Raw genomic sequence first — 24564 nt, 5'->3', positions numbered from 1 at the left:
ATCTTTCCCGGGACAAACCGGTGGTTACCCCTGATCGGGGACCACACCGATGCTCCCATTGCACCCCTGTGTCTTCTCCACTGGCCTCAGATCTTTAGTGTTGCCGCCACCACCGGGCTTGTGGTGTATTTTGTCGGCGAGAGCGGCAGCGGTGCCGTTACCAACGCCCCCAGGCTTGTTCCTTTACAGGACGCCATCTCCATCCTCTTCCATGCCGCCCCCTCTCCCTCCATAACCCACTTACGGATCATCGCCACATTTGCTGCCCAGTAATAACTCTCTAGGTTTGGCAAAGCCAACCCTCCTCGGTCCTTGTTGCGTTCCAAGAACCCTCTCCTAACCCTCGGGGTCTTATTTGCCCACACATACCCCATGATACTCCTACCTACTCTCTTGAAAAAGCCCTTGGTGATCACGATGGGGAGGCACTGAAACACAAACAAAAACCTTGGAAGGACCACCATTTTGACCGACTGCACCCTACCTGCCAACGAGAGCGGGAGCATGTCCCATCTTTTAAAATCCTCCTCCATTTGCTCCACCACCCTCGTCAAATTCAGTTTATGTAGGGCCCCCCAACTTCTGGCTATCTGGATCCCCAGATACCGAAAACTCCTCTCCGCCCTCCTCAGCGGTAGGTCCCCTATCCCTCTTTCTTGGTCCCCTGCCTGTAATACAAAAAGCTCACTCTCCTCTACATTAAGCTTGTAGCCCGAGAACTCTCCAAACTCCTTCAGAGTCTGCATGACCTCCACCATCCCCTCCATTGGGTCCGCCACGTATAGCAGCAGGTCATCCGCATATAGCGATACCCGATGCTCCTCTCCCCCGCGGACTATCCCCCTCCATTTCTGAGACTCCCTAAGTGATATGGCCAAGGGTTCGATCGCCAATGCAAACAACAGGGGGGACAGGGGGCACCCCTGTCTCGTCCCTCGGTACAGCCGAAAGTACTCTGACCTCCGCCGATTTGTCACTAGGCTCGCCACCGGGGCGCTGTAAAGGAGCTTAACCCATCTAATAAACCCTCCCCCGAACCCAAACCTGCGCAATACCTCCCAGAGGTACTCCCACTCTACTCGGTCAAAGGCTTTTTCGGTGTCCATAGCTGCCACTATCTCCGCCTCTCCCTCCTCCGATGTCATCGTTATCACGTTTAAGAGCCGCCGCACATTGGTATTTAACTGCCTGCCCTTTACGAATCCCGTTTGGTCCTCGTGAATCACCCCCGGGACACAGTCCTCAATCCTAGTGGCCAGTACCTTCGCCAATAGCTTAGCATCCACATTGAGGAGCGAAATCGGCCTGTACGATCCACATTGCAGTGGATCCTTGTCTCCCTTTAGAATCAGGGAGATTGTCGCCTCCGACATTGTCTGGGGCAGGGTTCCCTCCTCTCTTGCCTCGTTGAAGGTCCTCACTAGTAGCGGGGCCAGCAGGTCCACATATTTTCGATAGAATTCCACCGGGAACCCGTCCGCCCCGGGGCCTTCCCCGCCTGCATGCTCCCCAAACCCTTACTCAACTCCTCCAACCCAATTGGTGCCCCCAAACCAACCGCCTCCTGCTCCTCCACCCTCGGGAACTCCAGCTGGTCCAAGAATCGCCTCATCCCCCCTTCCCCCCCTGGGGGCTGGGATCTGTACAGCTCTTCATAGAAGTCCTTAAATACCTTATTTATTTCCATTGCACTTCGAACCGTGGCTCCCCTTCCATCTTTGATTCCCCCTATTTCCCTCGCTGACGCCCTCTTACGGAGCTGGTGCGCCAGCATCCAACTAGCCTTTTCCCCGTACTCGTAAGTCGCCCCTTGCGCCTTCCTCCACTGTGCCTCCGCCTTGCCCGTGGTCAGCAGGTCAAACTCCGTCTGGAGCCGTCGCCTTTCCCCAAGTAACCTTTCCTCCGGGGCCTCTGCGTATCTCCTGTCCACCCGCAAGATCTCCCCCACTAGCCTCTCCCTTTCCATACCCTCTATCTTCTCCCTATGAGCCCTGATGGAGATCAGCTCTCCCCTGATCACCACCTTCAACGCCTCCCATACCACCCCCACTCGCACCTCCCCGTTGTCGTTGGCCTCCAAGTACCTTTCAATACACCCCCTCGCCTTCTAACACACCACCTCATCGGCCAGCAGTCCCACATCCAGCCGCCACAGCGGCCGTTGGTCCCTCTCCTCTCCCAGCTCCAGTTCCACCCAGTGCGGGGCATGGTCCGAAACGGCTATGGCCGAATACTCCGTCCCCCCCACCCTCGGGATGAGCGCCCTTCCCAGAACAAAGAAATCTATCCGGGAGTAAGCCTTATGCACGTGGGAGAAAAAAGAAAATTCCCTGGCCTGCGGTCTTGCAAACCTCCATGAGTCCACTCCCCCCATCTGATCCATAAACCCCCTAAGTACCTTGGCCGCCGCCGGCCTCCTTCCCGTCCTTGATCTGGAGCGGTCCAGTGCTGGGTCCAGCACCGTATTGAAGTCCCCTCCCATTATTAGTCCTCCTACCTCCAGGTCCGGAATGCGCCCCAACATGCGCTTCATGAATCCAGGATCATCCCAGTTCGGGCCGTATACATTTACCAACACCACCCACGTCCCTTGTAACCTACCACTCACCATCACAAATCTCCCTCCATTATCCGCTACGATAGTCTTGGCCTCAAATGTCACATGCTTTCCCACCAGAATTGCCACTCCTCTATTTTTTGCGTCCAATCCCGAGTGAAATACCTGTCCTACCCATCCCTTTCTTAACCTGACCTGGTCCGCCACCTTCCGGTGTGTCTCTTGGAGCATTGCCACATCTGCCTTCAATCCCTTCAAGTGCGCGAACACTCGAGCCCGCTTCACCGGCCCATTCAGGCCCCTCACGTTCCACGTTATCAGCCGGATTGGAGGGACTCTCACCCCCCCCGCCGACTAGCCATCTCCTTTTCTGGGTCAGTCCCTTGTCCGCGTCTCCCTCACTCTCCAGTCCCCCAGCTGGGGGACCCCTGCCCCAGCCACCACTTCTGTGTCCCGTTCTCTTTCGGCCAGTGCAGCAGCAACCCTTTTCATTAAATGTTTTTAAGATAAAGGTAGATAGTTTTTTGAAGAATAAAGGGATTAAGGGTTATGGTGTTCGGGCTGGAAAGTGGAGCTGAGTCCACAAAAGATCAGCCATGATCTCATTGAATGGCAGAGCAGGCTCGAGGGGCCAGATGGCCTCCTCCTGCTCCTAGTTCTTATGTTCTTATGAGAGATGTGAGACTCCACAAGGATTAGGGTTAAGTTTTTGTCCTGTAACGGCTGTTGTAAATTTCCAGAAACTGTAGCCAAATTGTGAATCCCGTGACCTGTAGCAGCCATATTTTGGTTCAACAAAGTCCACTTTTTAAATAAGATAAGAAATAAGGTCTGATTTAAACAGCTTATGATCTTTTTCATGTCTCAGGGCACTCTCACATGGTGTCATGTGAGAGTGCCTTTAAGAAATGGATGTTAAAGCAATGTACCTTTAAGAAATGCAGTGATGTCAGAGTGTGGGTGGAGCTGGGCTTTTAGCTCAGATATTTTGAAGTTTCAGTTTGAGAGAGCAGCTGAAAAATGCCTGGCTGGTTTGCTGAGAGCAGCAGGAAGGAAAAGAGCTAGTCTGGTGATTTCTACAAATCCAAAGACTATAAATATATTGAATGTAACCTGTTGTGCTCCTATTTTTGAAGGGTTGAAGTCTTTTGGAGGTTTAAAAGAACAGTTTGCAGGATTGGGTAGTGTTGTATTATTTTTGGGGTTATCTTTGAAGTAATGGGTGTTAAGAGATCCAATGTTTATTTAAAAGGTTAAGTTGAGTTCATGGAATAAACATTGTTTTGTTTTAAAAACCACAAGTCCATAATTGTAATACTACACCTAGGGAACAAGCCATGTGCTTCAAAAGCAACAATCCATTAAGGTGGGGGGGGGGTGGGGGGGTGGGGGGGGTGGGGGGGGGGGGTGGGGGGGGTGGGGGGGTGGGGGGGAGGTGGGGGGGTGGGGGGGGGTGGGGGGGTGGGGGGGTGGGGGGGGTGGGGGGGGGGTGGGTGGGGGTGGGTGGGGGGGGGGGGGTGGGGGGGGTGGGGGGGGTGGGGGTGGGGGGGGGGGTGGGGGGGGTGGGGGTGGGTGGGGGGGGGTGGGGGGGGTGGGGGGTGTGGGGGGTGGGGGTGGGGGGGGTGTGGGGGGTGTGGGGGGGGTGGGTGTGGGGGGGGGTGGGGGGTGGGTGGGGGGGGTGGGGGGGTGGGGGGTGGGGGGGGTGGGGGGGGTGGGGGGGGTGGGTGTGGGGGGTGGGGGTGGGTGGGGGGGGGGTGGTGGGGTGGGGGGGTGGGGGGGGGGTGGTGGGGTGGGGGGGGCGGTTGGTTGGACTCCATGATACATTTTGGGGTTCTGAAAACACCTCAGGATGATATATTGCCTCCCTGGGGCCAGGGTCAGGGATATCACTAAATGGCTGCAGAGGGAGAAAATCTGTTTGTGGAGCCGGAGGACAATGGTAGGGTGTCAAACGAGTACTTCACATACGTCTTCACTCGTGAAGAGGATGTGGGCAGAATTTGGGGAGAGGGACTGTGAGTTTCTTGAACAGTTTGACAAGGGTCGGAGATATTGGAAGTGTTGGCAGGCTTAAAAGAGAACAAATCCCCAATCTGGATATGTTGTATCCCAGGCTGCTGTAGGAGGCAAGGGAGGAAATCACAGTGGCTCTGAACCAAATTTTAAATTCCTCTCTTGTCACAGAGGCGGTGCCAGAGGATTGGAGGGCAGCTAATGTGGTTCCACTTTTCAAGAAGGGTGGCAGAATTAAACCAGGGAATTACAGACCAGGAGTCTCACATGTGTGATTGGGAAACTATTGGAGAAAATTCTGAAGGAGAGAATAAATCTCCACTTGGAGAGCAAAGTTTGATCAAGGATAGTCAGCATGGGATTTTGTCAGAGGGAGGGCATGCATAACAAATTTGATTGAATTTCCGAGGAGTTGATCAGGTGTGTAGATGAGGGTAGTTTATATGGATTTTAACAAAGATTTGGTTAGAAGGTGTTACGGAGATGGGGTGGGTTGGGGCCTAGGTGGGTGCTCTTTCAGAGGGTTGATGCAGACTCGATGGGCTGAATGCCCTCCTTCTGCACTATGATTCTATGACCCTATGACAAGGTCCCACATGGGAGACAGAGAAAGAAGGTAAAAGCACATGGGATCCAAGTTAACTTGGTAAATTGGTTCCAAAACTGGCTTAGTGGTCGGAAACAGAGAGTAATGGTAAAAGATAAAAGTAAATTCCTGCGGATGCTGGAATCTGAAAGAAAAACAGAAAATACTGGACAACCGCAGCAGGTCTGACAGCAGCAGCGTAGAGAGAAGGGAGCTAATGTTTCGAGACTGAATGATGTAATGATCTGTATATAGACAAGTTAGTGAAGGGTTAATTGTTACATCGCAGTGCAAATCAAACACTAGAGGGCGCCACCACTTCTCTGTATTTAATTCCCTGAGGGAATTCTGGGAGTAGCATTAGGAAAAAGCATGGTGACAGCATTAGAGAAGATTAGGTTAGACGGAGTTAACACGAGGTTAGATCATAGTGTAGTTAGTGACTGTTTAGTTTACCGAGTACTGCTAGACAGATTCAATATTACTTAATTATTAACTGGTTAATTATTAGGGGCTGGTTAGCACAGTGGGCTGGTTAGCACAGTGGGCTAAACAGCTGGCTTGTAATGCAGAGCAAGGCCAGCAGTGTGGGTTCAATTCCCGTACCGGCCTCCCCGAACAGGCGCCAGAATGTGGCAATTAGGGGCTTTTAACAGTAACTTCATTGAAGCCTGTTTGTGACAATAAGCAATTATTATTATTATTACTGTAGCTCAGTAGAGTGTGCAAACTTCATTTACTTAATAGTTTTAATAATAAGTTAGTTTTTGTTTCATTATTTGGATTGTGGATTCTTTGTCAACAACACATCGGACCATTCTGGAAATAAAGACAATGAACACAACATATTACCACGAATGATAATATAACAAATGATTCTTTGTCAAAGCTCCTTTTGTCAAAGGTGATAGATGTCATAATATGCACCCATGCACATCATGAGGTAAAAACAGGCAATGACAGACACCCAGGTTAGCCAATCAACATACAGGACAGAACACAACCAATCACCAGAGGGGGGCTTCCAACTATAAAACACACGAGGCATCAGCACTCTGCCTCTTTCCACTGGTGACAGCTGTAGTGACAGTCAGGGTGTATATATCAGGCAGCACCTTCTACACGTGGATCAGAGCTAGCCTGGTCTAGTAAGTTAGAGTTAGTACACTTAGAGTAGTAGAGTGTCAACCCACAGCCAGCTGTGTGCATTGTTACAGAAGTTCAATAAATTGTATTGAACCAATGCCTACATTTGGTGTATGCTTTACCGTTCATCTGCATCCTGTTGCAGTCCGTGTTACCCCAGGGCGAATAACATGACAGTAGAAAGCTGTTTGTGTGACTGGAGGCTGGTGTCCAGTGACATACTACAGGGATCAGTATTAGGTCCCTCACTGTTTGTGATATATAAACAATATAGATGAGAATATAGAGGCAATGATAAGTAAATTTGCAGATGGCATGAAGATTGATAGGGTGGTTAATAGTGAGGATAAAGATCTTAGGTTGCAGGAAGATATAGATGGGCTGGCCAGATGGGCAGATTAGTGGCAGAGGGAATTTAACCCTGAAAAATGCGAGGTGATGAACTTTGCAAGAAGTAACAAGACAGGGCAGTATTAAATGAAAGGCAGGACCTCGGAAGCTCAGAGGAACAGAGAGATCGTGGAGTTTCTGTTCACAGGTCCCTGAAGATGGTTAATAGGGTAGTTAAGAAGGCATACGGGACACTAGTCTTTATCAGTGGTGGCATAGATTATAAGAGCAGGGGCTATACAAAACGTTAGTTAGGCCACAGCTGGAGTTCTGGTCATCTCACTATAGGAAGGATGTGATTGCATTGGAGAGGGTGCAGCAGAGTTTTATCAAGATGTTGCCTGGGAAGGAACATTTGAGCTACGAAGAAAGGATGTGAGGGAAACCTTTTTCACCCAGAAAGAAGTGGGTGTCTGGAACACAGTGCTTAGGAGGGTAGTAGAAGCAGGAAACCTCACAATCTCTAAAAAGTATACGGATGAGCACTTGAAATGTCATAATATTCAAGGCTATGTGTCAAGTGCTTGGAAAGTGGGATTGGTGTAAATTTAGTGTAGTTTTATCGGTGCAGACCTGATGGACAAAAGGGCCTTTACTATACTGTATGACTCTATGACTATGACTCCCCAATCTGATACCCCTAACATGACCTGACCATCCCCCACCCAACCCAATACCCCTCTGACCTGTCCCAAACCTCCTCCTACCCCGACCTTACCTGACCCCTCTGACCCAACCTGGCTGGACCCTCCCCACCAACCCCCAACTCCTGACCCAACTTGACCCCCCACCCCCGGATGTCCGACACCCCCCAAAACTCCATATGTTAGTGAGTGGAGTGTTGGAGGGGATGACGGTGGTGCTAGTGAACGTATATGCGCCCAATTGGGATGACGCAGAGTTTGTAAAGGGGTTAGTGGGAGAGACCCGGACTTGGATAAGCACCAACTGATTATGGGTGGAGATTTTAATTGTGTGATGGAGCCGAGGATGGACAGGTCGAGCCCCAAGTCAGTGGGAAGGACAAGAATGGCCAAGAAAATGGGAGGGTTTATGGAATGTATGGGAATGGTTGATCCATGGAGGTTTCAGGAACCCGGGGTAGGTGGGTGGGGAGTACTCCTTTTTCTTGCACGTGTACAAGGTGTTCTCTAGAATTTACATCGAATTTACAGTGCAGAAGGAGGCCATTTGGCCCATCGAGTCTGCACCGGCTCTTGGAAGAGCACCCTATCCAAGGTCAACACCTCTACCCTCTCCCCATAACCCAGTAACCCCACCCAACACTAAGGGCAATTTTGGACACTAAGGGCAATTTATCATGGCCAATCCACCTAACCTGCACATCTTTGGACTGTGGGAGGAAACCGGAGCACCCGGAGGAAACCCACGCAGACACGGGGAGAACGTGCAGACTCCGCACAGACAGAGACCCAAGCCGGAATCGAACATGGGGCCCTGGAGCTGTGAAGCAATTGTGCTATCCACAATGCTACCGTGGTGAGTTGTGCAGTGCTGATGGGGATGGTGGAGGCGATATATGGTGAAATTGTGATAGCTGATCATGCGCAGCATTGACTGGAGGTGAGGCTTAGCTCGGGGCAGGTGCGGAGGCCGGGATGGAGGCTGGACTCGGGTCTCCTAGCAGATAAGGGGTTTTGCAAAAAGGTGAGGCTGGCGACTGGGGATTACATGGAGCTTAATCAGAACGGGGAGGTGTTGGCGACCACATTCTGGGGGGCGTTGAAGGCAGTGGTTCGAGAGGAGATTATCTTGTTCAAGGCACACAGGGACAGGAGGAGGGCAAGGATGGCTGCTGGACGAGATAGTCAAGATGGACAGAGTTGTTGGTGGAGAGGAAGAGGTTGCAGGGGCAGTTTGATAGGGTGACAATGGGAAAGGCAGTGGAGCAGTTACGGAGGGTTAGGGGGGTGCAGTACGAGTACGGAAAGAAGGCTAGCTGCATGCTGGCCCACCAGTCGCGGAGGCAGGTGGCGTCTAAGGAAATTCTAAGGGTGCGGGCAGAGAAGTGGGAGAAGGTGTCAGAGGCGGGAAGGATAAACAAGGTGCTCGGGGGGTATTATGAGGAGTTGTATAAGGCCGAACCGAGTGGAGAGGAAGGGGATATGGGGCGGCTTTTGGATGGGTTGCAGCTCCCAACGTTGGAGGCAGGTGTTGGAGGAGCCACTGAGGTTGAGGGAGGTGGTAGGGAGTGTCATGCAGTCGGGAAGGCTCCAAGGCCGGATGGTTTTCCAGCAAAGTTTTATAAGACATTTGTGGCAGAGTTGGCACCTCGTTTTTGGGGATGTTTAGCGAGGCGTTGGAGAAGGGGAAGTTGCCAGAGACCATGACACCGACGTCGATTACACTGATCCCGAAGAAGGGGAAGGATCCTCTGGAGTATGAGTCGTATAGGCCCATTTTGTTGTTGAATACGGACGTGAAAGTACTGGATAAGGTTTTGGTGGGGAGGATGGAGGGATGTGTGTCAGACGTGATTCCTGAGGATCAAATGGGTTTTGTAAAGGGCCAACAGCTCTCTAGCAAAATCAGGAGGCTGCTAAATATGGCTATGACTCAGTTTCTATGAATGCGGAGAAGGTCTTTGATCGGGTGGAGTGGAGGTACCTATTTGAAATTCTGGGAAGGTTTCGGTTTGGGCCGAAGTTTGGGGCATGAATGTGCTTACTGTATATGAAATGAAAATCGTTTATTGTCACAAGCAGGCTTCAAATGAAGTTACTGTGAAAAGCCCCTAGTCGCCACATTCCGGCGCCTGTTCGGGGAGGCTGGTACGGGAATTGAACCTGCGCTGCTGGCCTGCCTTGGTCTGCTTTAAAAGCCAGCTATTTAGCCCCGTGCTAAACCAGCCCCAGTATGTACCTGGTGTCAAGTGTGCATACGAATGAGATGAGTTTGCCAAGTTTTGACTGTACAGGGGAATGAGGCAGGTGTGTCTGTTGGCCCCACTGCTGATCGCTCTGTCAATTGAGCCCTTGGTGATGGCCCTTCGCGGGTCAGCGGATTGGCAGGGGATTGTGAGGTGGAGCAGGGAGCACCAGGTGTCATTGTACATGGATGACATGTTGCTTGTTTGTGTCGGACTCGCTGGAGAATATGGGCAGGATCATGGGACGCTTGGAGAGTTTTGGGGCCTTCTCCGGGTATAGGTTGAATGGAGCTAGGTGTGTCTGGTGAATGTGGTGGGACGGGAGGCCAATTTGGGGGCATTGCCTTTTAAGATAGCTACAGAGAGGTTTAGGTATTTGAGGATTTAGGTGGCGCGAGAATGGACTACGCTGCACAGGTGGAATTTGACGCCATTAGTGGAGGAGGTTAAGGGGGATTTTAAGAGGTGGGATACATTGCACCTGACATCAGCAGGGAGGGTGCAGGTTGTAAAGATAATGTGCTGCCAAAGTTACTGTTTGTTTTTCAGACCCTCCCAATCTTTCTCCCTGAGGCCTTCTTCTGAGGTTGGAGTCAGTGATCATGGAGTTCATATGGGCAGGGAAGATGCCGAGCGTAAAGAGTGCTCTGTTGCAGAGGCAGAGATAGAAAGGGGGTTTGGCCAGTCGACGGTCAGGGTGTGAAATCATCTGAGGAGGGGATGTCGGTGTTGACACCACTCTGTGGAAACTAGAGATTCAAGCTGGGGAGATGGATGGGATGTATGGGAGATGGAGGGAGGCAGGGCTGGAGAGGGTTAGGGACTTGTACTCGGAAGGGAGGTTTGTGGGTCTGGATGACCTGCGGGAGTGGTATAAGTTGTACTTGTATGACTTTCTCAAGTTGGAGAAGATTAAGTTTGAGTTGAGGGGGTCAGAGGAGGGCTTTGAGTTTGGTGGGGGTTGTTCATGACGCTGTTTGTGGAATTGTTTGTCGCACGAGGGGTGGGGGGGAGAGGGGGGAGGGGATAAAAGGGGAAAACTGTACAAACTGTGGTCTCTGATTGTATGATGTGGAGATGCCGGCATTGGACTGGGGTGAGCACAGTAAGAAGTCTTACAACACCGAGTTAAAGTCAACAGGTTTGTTTCAAATCACTAGCTTTCGGAGCACAACTCCTTCACCTGAGGAAGGAGCTGCGCTCCGAAAGCTAGTGATTCGAAACAAACCTGTTGGACTTTAACCCAGTGTTGTAAGACTTCTTACTCTGATTGTATGGAATGTGTATTTTATATTTTGCTGTTTTTGCACATGTTTGGAATAAAGTACCTTTTAAAGAACAAGATATTGTCTACAATTCAACGCGCTTTAACTTTACATAGTAATCTGCTATGTGAGACCTTGTTGAATGCCTTCTGAAAGTCAAAATAAACCACTTTCATCGGTACTCCCTGGTCAACTCTACTGGTTACATCTTCAAAGAATTCCAGTAGATTTGTCAAGCATGATTTCTCTTTTGTAAATCCATGCTGACTTTGTCTGATGCTAAACTCGAGCAGCAGAAACTTGGAGGTAATTAACTCTGAAGCAAAGGACAGTGAAATGTTGTCCAGGTAGTCGCTTCACTCTGATGGCCTAGGTTTTCCTATCAGGTGGAATCAATGACACTTGTGGTTGACCTTGAAAAAAAACTGCCACAAAGATCTAATGATTTCTGTGGCACCGAGTTCCCCCTTTAAAAAAAATAAATTTAGAGTACCCAATTTTTTTTTCCAATCAAGGGGCAATTTAGTGTGGCCAATCCACCTACTCTGCACATCTTTTTGGGTTGTGGGGGTAGATTTTCCTGGTTTGAATCTGACGCCAAGTCAAACGAATCTCTAGGTTTTCAGCAATAGTGGAATTTAAATTCAATTTGATTAATTAATAAAATTTGGAAATGAAAGCTGGTCTCAGTAATGGTGCCATGAAACTATTGTTCACTAATGCCCTGCAGGGAAGGAATCGGCTGTCTGTACATGATTTAGCCTACATGTGATTTCAGGCCCACACAATGTGGCACACAAAAGATAAGGCTGAAGCGTTTGCAACCATCATCAGCCTGCAGTGCCCAGTCGATGACCAACTAAGCCACCTTCTGAGGTCCCCATTACAAATGTCAATTTTCAGCCACTCTACTTGATAATTGACTCTTATTTGCCTTCTGAAATCTTAGAATATACAGTGCTGAAAGAGGCCATTTGGCCCATCGAGTCTGCACCGGCCCTTGGAAAGGGAATTCTACTCAAACCCACGCCTCCACCCTATCCCCGTAACCCTACTTAACCTTTTTGGACACAAAGGGCAATTTATCATGGCCAATCCACCTAACCCACACATCTTTAGACTGTGGGAGGAAACCGCAGCACCAGGAGCAAACCCCCGCAGACACGGGGAGAACGTGCAGATTCCGCACAGACAGTGACCCAAACCTTGGACCCTGGAGCTGTGAAGCAACTGTGCTATCTACTGTGCTACCGTGGTGCCCTAGCAGGCCATTCGGTTGGCGACTCGGGGCTTTTCACAGAAACTTCATTGCAGTGTTAATGTAAGCCTACTTGTGACACTGTCATCTGAGAGTACCCTTAAGAAATGGGTGTTTAAGAAATGTACCTTTACGAAATGGGTGTTTATCAGTGATGTCAGAGTGTGGGTGGAGATGGGCTGTCTGTCAGCTTTTTACTTTCATTTTAGGCTGTTTGCTTCAGGGTGTGTTTTTAATTTTGTTTTCAGTGCTGGAGCTGAAGCCTGACAAAGCAGGTGTACTGCTGTTTTCTCTGCCATGAAAAGACTATCTCTTGATCATTTGGTGAATTCACAATTATAAATGTTTTCAATGATGAATGTAAACCTGATGTGCTTCTGTTAAAAGGTGTTTCTTTTGTCTTCTGGATGTTGTTTGGGACGTTATTAAAGATTACTTAGTGTTGTATTCTTTGGGGGTTGTATTTGAATTAATGGTTGCTAAGATGTTCACTGTATGTTTTAAAAAGGTTAACTTGAGTTCATAAAATAAACATTGTTTTGCTTTAAAAAATACTTTTCAATTTCAGCTATACCACACCTGTAGAGTGGGCAGTGTGCTCCCCATACCACAATCTATTAAAAGTTGTGGGTCAGGTGAACTCCATGATACACATTGGGGTTCTCTAAACCCTGGCCCATAAAAAATTGGGGGCTCGTCCGGGATAAAGTCTATCTATTGGATTGGCTTAGTGAACTTAAAGACAGTGAGGGGTGAGCATATTGTGGTTGCTTATCTGGTGTGGTATTCTAGTTTAAGTGGGGAGTGTGTTTAGGACAATGGCTCTTTCAGAGGCCCTGAAGTTTTTGTGGGTGGAGACTGTCACACGCAGTACCTTACAGACAGAGACTAAAAGCAGATTGTTAAATTTGGCAAAAACATTGCAGTTAACATTACCTGACAAAATGCGAAAAGATAAGGTAATTATGGCGGTGGCGAAGCATTTAAAGTTGCCTGAGATACAGTTTGACTCATTGGAAATGGCAAAAATTCAGTTACAAATTAAACAAATGGAACATGAGAAAGAATTAAAGCAACTTGAATACGAAAGAGAGGAAAAAGGGAGAAAGAGGAAAAAGAAGAGTGAGATAAGCAAGGAGAAAAGAAAGAATAGCTCTAGTAGAACAAAAAGAAAGAGGAAGGGAGATACAGATCAGGGAAAAAGATAAAGAGAGAGAGTTTGAACTTCAGAAAATGGCCATGAAACATGACAGTCAGTTAAAATTGGCAGACGCAAAGGGAAACGTCCAGTTGGATGATAGTGATGAGGATAGTGAGAACGAGTGTCAAAGTCGAAGGCTTGGTGGGGATCTATTTAAATATGTCCAAGCATTGCCAAGGTATGACGAGAAGGAGGTGGAAGCCTTTTTCATTTCATTTGAGAAGGTGGCTAAACAAATGAAATGGCCACAGGACATGTGGGTATTACTGATTCAAACAAAGCTGATAAGTACAGCAAGTGAAGTGTTTACTTCACTACCGGAGGAGGTATCTGGGACGTATGAGGAGGTGAAAAAATCCATCTTAGGTGCATATGAACTAGTGCCTGAAACCTACAGACAAAGGTTTAGAAATTTAAAGAAAGAATTTGGTCAAACATACATGGATTTGAAAGGCTCAAGCAGAGTAATTTCGATAGGTGGATAAGGGCTTTGAAAATAGACCAAACGTATGAAGCTCTCAGAGAAATTATACTTTTGGAGGAGTTTAAAAATTAAATTCCTGATGTAGTGAGAACTCATGTGGAAGAGCAGAGGGTTAAAACTGCGAGATTAGCAGCAGAAATGGCAGGTGATTATGAATTAGTTCATAAATCAAAGCTTGGTTTCCGACATCAGTTTCAGCCTGTGAGGGATAGAAACTGGGGACATGAGAAATACTCAAGTGGTAAAAGTAAAGGTGATCTGATGGGAGATAATAAGGAGAGTGTACCTCAGATTAAAAAAGAAATCCAGGAGGGTGGAAGAGACATAAAAAGTTTCAAATGTTTTCACTGTAATAAACTAGGCCATGTAAAGTCACAGTGGTGGTGGCTGAAGAAAAGCACTGGGAAGGCTGATGTGGTAAAACAGGATAAGACAGTAGGATTTATGAAAGTGGTAAAGGAAAGCCCAAGTGAAGTGAAGGAGGTGCAAACGATTGTACAGCCTGATCAAGAGGTGATTGATAAGAAGGTGCCAGATCTCTTTAAAGAATTTACTTATGTGGGTAAAGTTTACTCATGTGTATCAGGAGGAGCAGGCAAAGAAGTCACAATTTTAAAAGACACGTGAGCTGGTCAATCTTTAATGATAAGAGATGAGGAGTTATGTAGTTTGGGAAGAATGTTGACAGAAAAGGTGGTAATATGTAGAATGCAGGGTGAGAGGAGAAGTGTTCAATTATATAAGGTTAGGTTGGAAAGTCCAGTGAAGAGTGGTGAATTGGTAGTAGGAGTAATAGAGAACCTATCTTGTCCAGGAATACAGTTTATCTTGGGTAATGATATAGCTGGATCGCAGGTGGGAGTGAGGACTACTGTGGTTGATAAGCCAGTGGAAAATCAGACAACTGAAGTGTTGAAGGACGAATATCCTGGGATTTTTCCGGATTGTGTAGTAACAAGGTCACAAAGTCACAAGTTAAGACAAGAGGCGAAATCAGAGAGTGAAGATAAAGGTGAAGTGCAATTACCAGAAATGATTTTTGATCAGATGGTTGGAAAAGAACAGGTAGAGGATGAGGCGGAGGAAAATTGGCGGAGTTACAACAGAAAGATGTAGAAATAAAATGGATGTATCAGAAAGCATACACAGAAGAGGAATCTGAGTGGACACCAGAGTGTTATTACCGTAAAAGTGATGTCTTGATGAGAAAATGGAGACCTTTTCATCTGCAGGCGGATAAAAAGTGGGCAGAGGTTCATCAAGTAGTATTGCCGGTTGGGTATAGAAAGAAGGTGTTGCGAGTTGCACATGAGGTACCAGTGGGAGGTCATTTGGGAATAAGGAAAACTCAAGCTAAAATAGAAAAACATTTTTCATGGCCTGGACTACATAAAGATGCAGTTACATTTTGTCAGTCATGTCACACATATCAAGTGATAGGGAAACCTCAAGCAGTGATAAAACCAGCGCCCTTAATACCCATTCCAGCATTTGAGGAACCTTTTACACGGGTCCTAATTGATTGCGTAGGACCGCTTCATAAAACAAAAAGTGGGAATCAATATCTTTTGACGATAATGGATGTGTCTACTAGGTTTCCAGAGGCCATTCCAGTCCGTAATATTACTGCTAAAAAGATTGTGGAGGAATTACTTAAATTCTTTACTGGTCATGGACTACCCACAGAAATACAATCGGATCAAGGATCAAATTTTACCCCCAGGTTATTCAAAGAAGTTATGGATAGCTTAGGAATAAAACAATTTATATCAACTGCGTACCATCCAGAATCGCGGGGACTGTTAGAAAAGTATCATCAGACATTAAAGACAATGTTGAGGGCTTATTGTCAAGTTTATCCAGAGGATTGGGATAAAGGAATTCCATTCGTATTGTTTGCAATTAGGAATGCACCTAATGAGTCAACCAAATTCAGTCCTTTTGAACTAATTTTTGGTCATGGGGTAAGAGGACCACTTAAATTGATTGAGGATAAATTGGTGAGTGAGAAATCGGAACTTACATTATTGGATTACGTGTCAAATTTTAGAGACTGATTACATAGAGCAGTTGAATTGGCTAGACAACATTTAAAAGTGCACAAAATGTGATGAAACGGGTAGCGGACAAGAAACCCAAAGTTCATAGTTTTGCCTGTGGAGATAAAGTTTTAGTATTGTTACCATGGTAGGTGAACCTTTAAAGCTAGGTTTCGTGGACCTTATCAGATTGAAAGGAAATTAAGTGAGGTGAATTATGTGGTTAAAAACATCAGATAAAAGCAAGACTCACCGAGCGTGTCATGTGAATATGCTTAAAAGATACTTTGAAAGGGAAGGAGATAAAAAGGAGGTTTTAATGGTTCTAACACAAAGTGATGAACCAAATCCAGATTACTGTGAATTTGACATACCTCAAATTAAAATGGAAAACGAGGATGTTCTTAAAAATTGGGATAAATTGTTGAGTTACATTCCAGAGGAAAAACAAACTGACCTGAAAGAGTCATTGATATCACGTGGGCAAGTTTGTAGAGGTAAATTGAGAAGTACTAAAATGGATATCCATGATGTAGATGTGGGAAATGCTGTTCCAATCAAACAACATCCATATAGACTTAACCCTTTAAAATTGGCACAGGTTTACAAAGAGATTGAGAGTATGCTTAAAAGTGGCATAATTGATGTGGGTTGCAGCCAATGGAGCTCACCCATAGTGATGGTACCAAAACCAGGCGGTACCCAACGGATGAGTGTGGACTATAGAAACGTTAATGCAGTTACAAGAACGGACTCTTATCCTATCCCATGTTTCGAGGATTGCATTGAGAAAGTGGGACAATCAGCATTCATTTCCAAACTGGATTTACTTAAAGGTTACTGGCAGGTACCTTTATCCGAAAGGGCGAAGGAGATTCCAGCTTTTGTGACTCCAGATGGTATATACTAATTCAAAGTTATACCATTTGGCGTGAAAAACACCCCAGCCACATTTCAACGGTTAACTAACAAAGTTGTTTCAGGATTACCCAATTGTGCGGTATACATCGACAATCTGGTAATTTTCAGCCAAACATGGACAGAACATTTAAAACATCTGATGGAGTTATTCGATCGACTGCAGGAGGCGGGCCTGGTGATAAACCTAGCCCAAAATGAATTTGGAAAAGCCCAAGTCACTTTCCTTGGCCATACAGTCGGACAGGGTCGAATGTTCACACGGGATGTGAAACCAACAGTTATTGAGGAGTCTTCAATACCCTCACGATGAAGGGAAATAATGCGGTTTCTTGGCATGAGTGGATTTGATCGAACGTTTGTGCAAATGTTTTATCGGGTGATTGCTCTACTGATGGACTTGCTGAAGAAACATCGAAAATTCCAGTGGACAGCAGACTTTCAGCAACATTTGACTGCCTGAAAGTTGTGATAACCAATGCTCATGTGTTGGAGAATTACAAGGGACTCTGTGATCAGATTGAATTAAAGTATCTGACTTCAAAGAGACATGCCGTGGCGTGGAGGAGTGGATGGATCATGCAGAGACCTTCTTGTTCAGAAAGACGGTCAATCGAGAAGGATTTCAGTTGGAGGAAGAGGAACGAAAAAAAAATGGATTGTATTATTATACATGTTTGTGTGTGGTGTTTTTTGAAACTAAAAAGTATATTTACTGTGTGCATTTCTTAAAGGATAGTGAAAAGGTGAAAAATGAAACCATCTTGAAGTTGATGGTTTATTTTTGTTTCTTGGGGAAGGTGTCATTGTGAGTGTACCTTTAAGAAATGGGTGTTTAAGAAATGTACCTTTAAGAAATGGGTGTTTATCAGTGATGTCAGAGTGTGGGTGGAGCTGGGCTGTATGTTAGCTTTTTACTTTCATTTTAGGCTGTTTGCTGCAGGGTGTGTTTTAGTTTTGTTTTCAGTGTTGGAGCTGAAGCCAGACAAAGCAGATGTAATGCAGTTCTCTCTGCCATGAAGAGACTATCTCTTGATCATTTGGTGAATTATGAATTATGAATGTTTTCAGTAGTGAATATAAATCTGATGTGCTTCGTTAAAAGGTGTTTCTTTTGTCTTCTGGGTGTTGTTTGGGAAGTTATTGAGGATTTCTTAGTGTTGTATTCTATGGGGGTTGTATTTGAATTAATGGTTGCTAAGATGTTCACTGTATGTTTTAAAAAGGTTAACTTGAGTTCATAGAATAAACATTGTTTTGCTTTAAAAAATACTTTTCCATTTCTGCTGTACCACACCTGTAGAGTGGATCTTGTGCTCCCCATACCACAATCTATTAAACGTTGTGAATCAGGAGAACTCCATGATACACTTTGGGGTTCTCTAAACCCTGGCCCATAACAACACTAATAAAGATTAGTATTATTATAGAAAAGTCAACGGAATAAAAAAGTGATCGACAACCTAGCATCAACTTAGGCACTGGTAAAGACTCGCCCTGCCCACACCATCACCATCCTTGGATATGTCTTGTCTCATCGGCAGGACAGAAGCTCCAGAGGTAGTGACATCATGGTATATAGTCAGGAGGCAGTTGCCCTGGGAGTTGTCAACACCGCCATAAATTCACTCGAAGAGATATGGAGAAGTAAACCGTGGTTTTAATCAGCTTAGAACTGAGCCTGCCTGTGACCAGTACAACACTGAAGGCGGCCCCGCAGGTCAGCAGCTCTTATACTTCCTGTAAAGCCATGGGCGGAACCCGTACATGCCCCAACATATCCCCTGTGGGTGACGCCACACAATGGCCCATAGGTAGAGCCCACAGGGTTAATAACATAACACAGTGCACTGGTGAATTATCAGTAATTATACATTCACCACACAGATCATTAATGTATATTGTAAAAAGTTGTGGTCCCAGCACAGACCACTGAGGCACACCACTAGTCACTGGCTGCCATCCTGAAAAAGACCCCTTTATCCCCACTCTCTGCCTTCTGCCAGTCAGCCAATTCTCTATCCATGCCAGGATCTTACCCTGAACACCATGGGTTCTTAACTTATTTAACAGTCTCCTATGCGGCACCTTGTCAAAGGCTTTCTGGAAATCTAAATAAATCATGTCCACTGGTTCTCTTTTGTCTAACTTGCTTGTTACCTCCTCAAAGAACTCTACAGATTTGTCAGACGTGACCTCCCTTTGACAAAGCCGTGCCGACTCAGTCCTATTTTATCATGCACTTCCAAGTGCTTCGAAATCTCATCTTTAATAACAGACTCTAAAATCTTACCAATGACCGAAGTCAGGCTAACCGGCCTATAATTTCCTGTCTTCTACCTCCCTCCCTTCTTAAACAGTGGTGTTACATTCGCCACCTTCCAGTCCTCTGGGACCCTTCCTGCCTCCAGTGATTCCTGAAAGACCATCACTAATGCCTCCACAATGTCCTCAGCTATCTCTTTTAGGACCCTGGGGTGTAGTCCATCCGGTCCAAGTGACTTATCCACCTTCAGACCTTTCAGTTTCCCCAGAACCTTCTCCTTAGTAATGGTCACTGCACTCACCTCTGCCTCCTGGTTCTCCTGGAGCTCTGGCATCCCACTGGTGTTTTCCACCGTGAAGACTGATGCAAAGTACCTATTCAGTTCATCTGCCATTTCTTTGTTTCCTATTATTACTTCTCCAGCCACATTTTCTAGTGGTCCAATGTCTATTTTTGCCTCTCTCTTACCTTTTATATATTGAAAAAAATCTCTTCCTAGCTTCCTTTATATTACTAGCTGGCTTGCACTCATACTTCATCTTCCCTTATTGCATTTTTAGTTGTCCCATGCTTGCTTTTAAAGGCTTCCCAATCCTCTGGTTTCCCACTAATTCTCGCCACTTTGTATGCTTTTTCTTTCGCCTTTATGCTGTCCTTGAAATCCCTCGTCAGCCATGGATGCCTTGTCCTCCCCTTAGCATGTTTCCTCCTCCTTGGGATGAATTTCTGTTGTGTCTCCCTAATAACCCCCAAATGCTCCTGCCATTGCTGTTCCACTGTCTTCCCTGCCAGGCTCCTTTTCCAAACAACTCTGGCCAACTCCTCCCTCATGTCTTTGTAGTTACCCTTATTTAATTGTAATACCGTTACATCTGATTGCAGCTTCTCCCTCTCAAACTGCAGGGTAAATTCTATCATATTGTGGTCACTGCTCCCTCAGGGTTCCTTCATCTTAAGTTCCCTAATCAAGTCTGCCTCATTACACATCACCAAATCCAGAATTGCCTGTTCCCTAGTGGGCTCTGTCACAAGCTGCTCCATAGACATCTCTTAGACATTCCACAAATTCCCTTTCTTGGGATCTACTACCTACCTGATTTTCCCAGTCCACATGAAGTCCCCCATGATTATTGTAATATTGCCTTTTTTACATGCCTTTTCCATCTCCTGAATTATTTTCTGCCCCACATCCTGACTACTGCTACGGGGCATGTCCGTAACTCCCATCTGGTTCGTTTTACCTTTGCGATTCCTCAACTCTGCCCACAGAGATTCTATGCCTTCTGATCCTATATCGCTCATTGCTATCGATTTAACTTCATTCCTTACTATCAATGCAACCCCGCCCCCTTTGCCCGTCTGCCTGTCCTTTCGATAGGACATATATCCTTGGATATTTAGATCCCAGCCCTGATCCCCTTGCAGCCAGGTCTCTGTGATGCACACAACATCGTACTGGCCAATTTCAATGTGCGCAACAAGCTCATTTACCTGGTTCCGTATACTGCGTGCATTTAGGTGCAACACCCTCAATCCTGCAATGGCCACCTCCCTTTTCACACTCTCCTCAGTCACTGTACCCTGTACTGTGGCCCTTTTTGATTTTTGACTGTGGCTTCTCTGTATTACACTTTCCCTCTTACTGCTTTTTGTTTCTGGCCCCGTTTTACTTACCTCTGACTTCCCATCCCCATCCCCCTGCCACATCAGTTTAAAACCTCCCCAACAGCACATAGCAAACACCCCCCCTAGGACATCAGTTCCAGTCCTGCCCAGGTGCAGACTGTCTGGTTTGAACTGGTCCCACCTCCCCCAGAACCGGTTTCAATGCCCCAGGAATTTGAATCCCTCCCTCTTGTACCATCTCTCGAGCTACGCATTCTTCCTATCTATCCTGACATTCCTACTCTGACTAGCTCGTGGCACTGGTAGCAATCCTGAGATTACTCCCTTTGAGGTCCTACTTTTTAGCACAGTGCTAAATAGCGGGCTTTTAAAGCAGGCCAAGGCAGGCCAGCAGCGCGGGTTCAATTCCCGTACCAGCGTCCCCAAACAGGTGCTGTAATGTGGCGACTAGGGGCTTTTCACAGTAACTTAATTTGAAGCCTACTTGTGACAATAAGTGATTTCATTTTTTTCATTTCATTTTCATTTAGTTTAACTCCTAACTACCTGATTTCAGCTTGTAGCACCTCATCCCATTTTTTACCTATGTCGTTGGTGCCTATGTGCACCACGACAGCTGGCTGTTCACCCTCCCCTCCCCAGAATGTCCTGCAGCTGCTCAGAGACATCCTTGACCCTTGCACCAGGGAGGCAACATACCATCCTGGAGTCTCGATTACATCCGCAGAACCGCCTGTCTATTCCCCTTACAATTGAGTCCCCTATCACTATAACTCTGCCATTCTTTTTCCTGCCCTCCTGCGCAGCAGAGCCAGTCACGATGCCATGAACCTGGCTGCTGCTGCTTTCCCCTGGTGAGCCATCTCCCTCAACAGTATCCAAAGTGGCATATCTGTTTTGCAGGGAGCTGACCGCAGGGGGCACCTGCACTGCCTTCCTACTCTTGCTCTCTCTTTTGGTCACCCATTTTCTATCTCCCTCAGTACCTTTCACCTGTGGTGTGACCAACTCGCTAAACGTGCTATCGACGACGTCCTCAGCATTGCGGATGCTCCAAAGTGAGTCCATCCGCAGCTCCAGAGCCGTCAAGCGGTCTAACAGGAGCTGCAACTGGACACACTTCTTGCACGTGAAGGAGCCAGGGACAGTGGACGTGTCCCTGAGCTCCCACATCGCACACGAGGAGCATGACACGGGTCTGAGATCTCCTGCCATGTCTTAAACCTTCGGTTAACTTCAACAATTACCATTTCCCAAAAAATAAATAAATAAATAAATAAACAACGAAGAAAAAATAAATAAATATACCAATGAAAAGAAAAAGAAAACAGAAACACGACTTACCAGTCACTTACCAGGGATAAAAAGCACTTCCTCCCCACCCAGCTTTGAATTCCCACCTAGATTCAAATTCCCAAACTCACTCTTAAGACCATTAGACGATAAGACATAGAAGCGGAAGTAAGGCCATTCGGCCCATCGAGTCCACTCCACCATTCAATCATGGCTGATTTCAACTCCATTTACCCGCTCTCTCTCCATAGCCCTTAATTCCTCGAGAAATCAAGAATTTAATACTTTTGGTTCTGTCTCACTCTGGCTGTGTCGTCTCTGGCTCACTGGGAGAACTCACTGGGAGTGAGTTTACAAGTTGCTCTTTTTAAATTGTCCTGAATTGACTCCCCTCCCCCATCTGCTTTTAGTTCAAGGTAGATTTAAGTGACTGACACTTAGCTGCCAACCAGTTATATGAGTGGGCGGGGCAGCCCTTGTTAACCTACACTGCACAATTCTAGCTTAAGTTAAATTAATTTAAACTCCTGAAATTTAAAAGGAGCTGCCTTACTGATTTGATTCAATTCCCACCTAGATTCAAATTCCCAAACTCACTCTTGGTTCTGTCTCACTCTGGCTGTGTCTTCTCTGGCTCACTGGGAGAACTCACCCACTCTGGGCCGTGTGCTCCCCATACCACAATCTATTAAACATTGTGAGTCAGGTGAACTCCATGATACACTTTGGGGTTCTCTAAACCCTGGCCCAGAACACCATCAATTCATCAATGACTAATTCAGCCCTCCTCCTGAGATCTCCATCACAGATGCCAAGCTTCAATCAATTCAAGTCACTCCATTTGACATTAAGAAATGGGTGTAGGGGTTGGATATTGCAAACGTTATGGGCCCTGATAACACTCTGGCAATAGTACTGAATAACTGGGCTTCAGAACTAGCCATGCCCCCAGCCAAGCTGTTCCAGTACAGCTACAACACAGACATCCACCCGGCAATGTGTTAAATAGCTCAGCTATCTCCTCTCCATAATAATCAGAACATCCAATCTGGACAGTTACCACCTCATCAGTCTACTCTCATGATGTAGAGTGATGGGAAGTATAGCTGACAGTATTATCAAATGGCACTTACGCAGTACTAATCTGCTCACTGATGCTCAGTTTTCCAGGAGCACTCAGCTTCTGACCTCATTTGAGCCTTAATCCAAATGTGGACAAGAGCTGAAAACAAGATGGGAGGTGAGAGTGGCTGCCTTTGACATTAACCCAGCACTTGACTGAGTGTGGCACCAAGGGCCCTTGGGCATCTGATGTCAATGGAAATCAGGGGGTAAACCCTCTACTGGTTAGTCATTCTGGGTACAAAGATAGTTGTGGTTGTTGAAGGTCAATCATTTTAGTTCCAGGACATCACTGTAGGAGTTCCTAGGCCCAACCATCTTCAGCTACTTAATCAATGACCTTCACTCCACCATAGGGTCAGAAGAGGGGATGTTTGCCGATGATTGCACAACATTCAGCATCATTCGCGGCTCCTCAGATATTGAAGCAATCCATGTCCATATGCAGCAAGATCTGGACAAGAAACATTTAGGCCACATGTACCAGGCAATAACTATCTCCAACAACAGAGAATCTCACCATCTCCGATTAACATTCAATAGCTGAATCCCCTGCTATCAATATTCTGGAGGCTACCATTGACCAGAAACTGAATTGGACCAGCCATTTAAGAATTGTGACTATAGTAGGTCATAGACTGAGAGGTTTCAGAGGTATGTGACTCACTTCCTGACTGCTCAAAGCATGCCCACCACGTCCAAAGAACTAGCCAGGAACGCTATGGAACGCTTTTCAATTGCTTGCATGAATACAGCTCAAACAACAATCAAGAAGCTCGACTCTAGGACAATGCTGTTTGCCTGATCAGCATCTCATCCACCATCTTAAACATTCACTCTCCCCACCACTATGCAATGCAGGGTGTAACATCTACAAGATGGCACAGTGGTTAGTACTGCTGCCTCACAGCACCAGGGTCCCGGGTTCAATTCTGACCTGGGGCAATGGTCTGTGTGGAGTTTGCACGTTCTCCCTGTGTCGGCGTGGGTTTCCTCCGGGTGCTCCTGTTTCCTCCCACGGTCTAAAGATGTGCAGGAGAGGTGAATCGGCCATGCTAAATTGCCCCATTGTGTTCAAAGGTTAGGTTACAGGGAAAGGGTGGGTGGTGGCCAAGGTGGTGTGCTCTTTCAGAGGGTCGGTGCAGAATCAATGGGCCAAATGGCCTCCTTCTGCACTGTAGGGATTCTATGATAAGATGCACTGCACTAACTCATCAATGTTCCTTCAAACGCACCATCTAAACCCACGACTTTTACCTCCTAGAAGAAAAGGATAGCAGAGGTATGAAACACCACCTGCAAGTCACACGCAGTCCTGATTTGGGACTGTATCAGAGTTATGTCACCGTTGCTGGATCAAAATCCTGGAACTCCTTTCCTATCAGTACTGTTTGTACATCTGCACCAGTACTGGGCCTGCAATGGTTGAAGAAGGCAGCTCACCACCACCTTCTCAAGGGCAATTAGGATAGGCAACAAACGTTGCCATAGCCAAGGACACCGACATCTG

This window comes from Scyliorhinus torazame, chromosome 4 (assembly GCF_047496885.1).
Source record: "Scyliorhinus torazame isolate Kashiwa2021f chromosome 4, sScyTor2.1, whole genome shotgun sequence".
NCBI lineage: Eukaryota > Metazoa > Chordata > Chondrichthyes > Carcharhiniformes > Scyliorhinidae > Scyliorhinus > Scyliorhinus torazame.
This window is presented reverse-complemented; position numbering follows the sequence as displayed.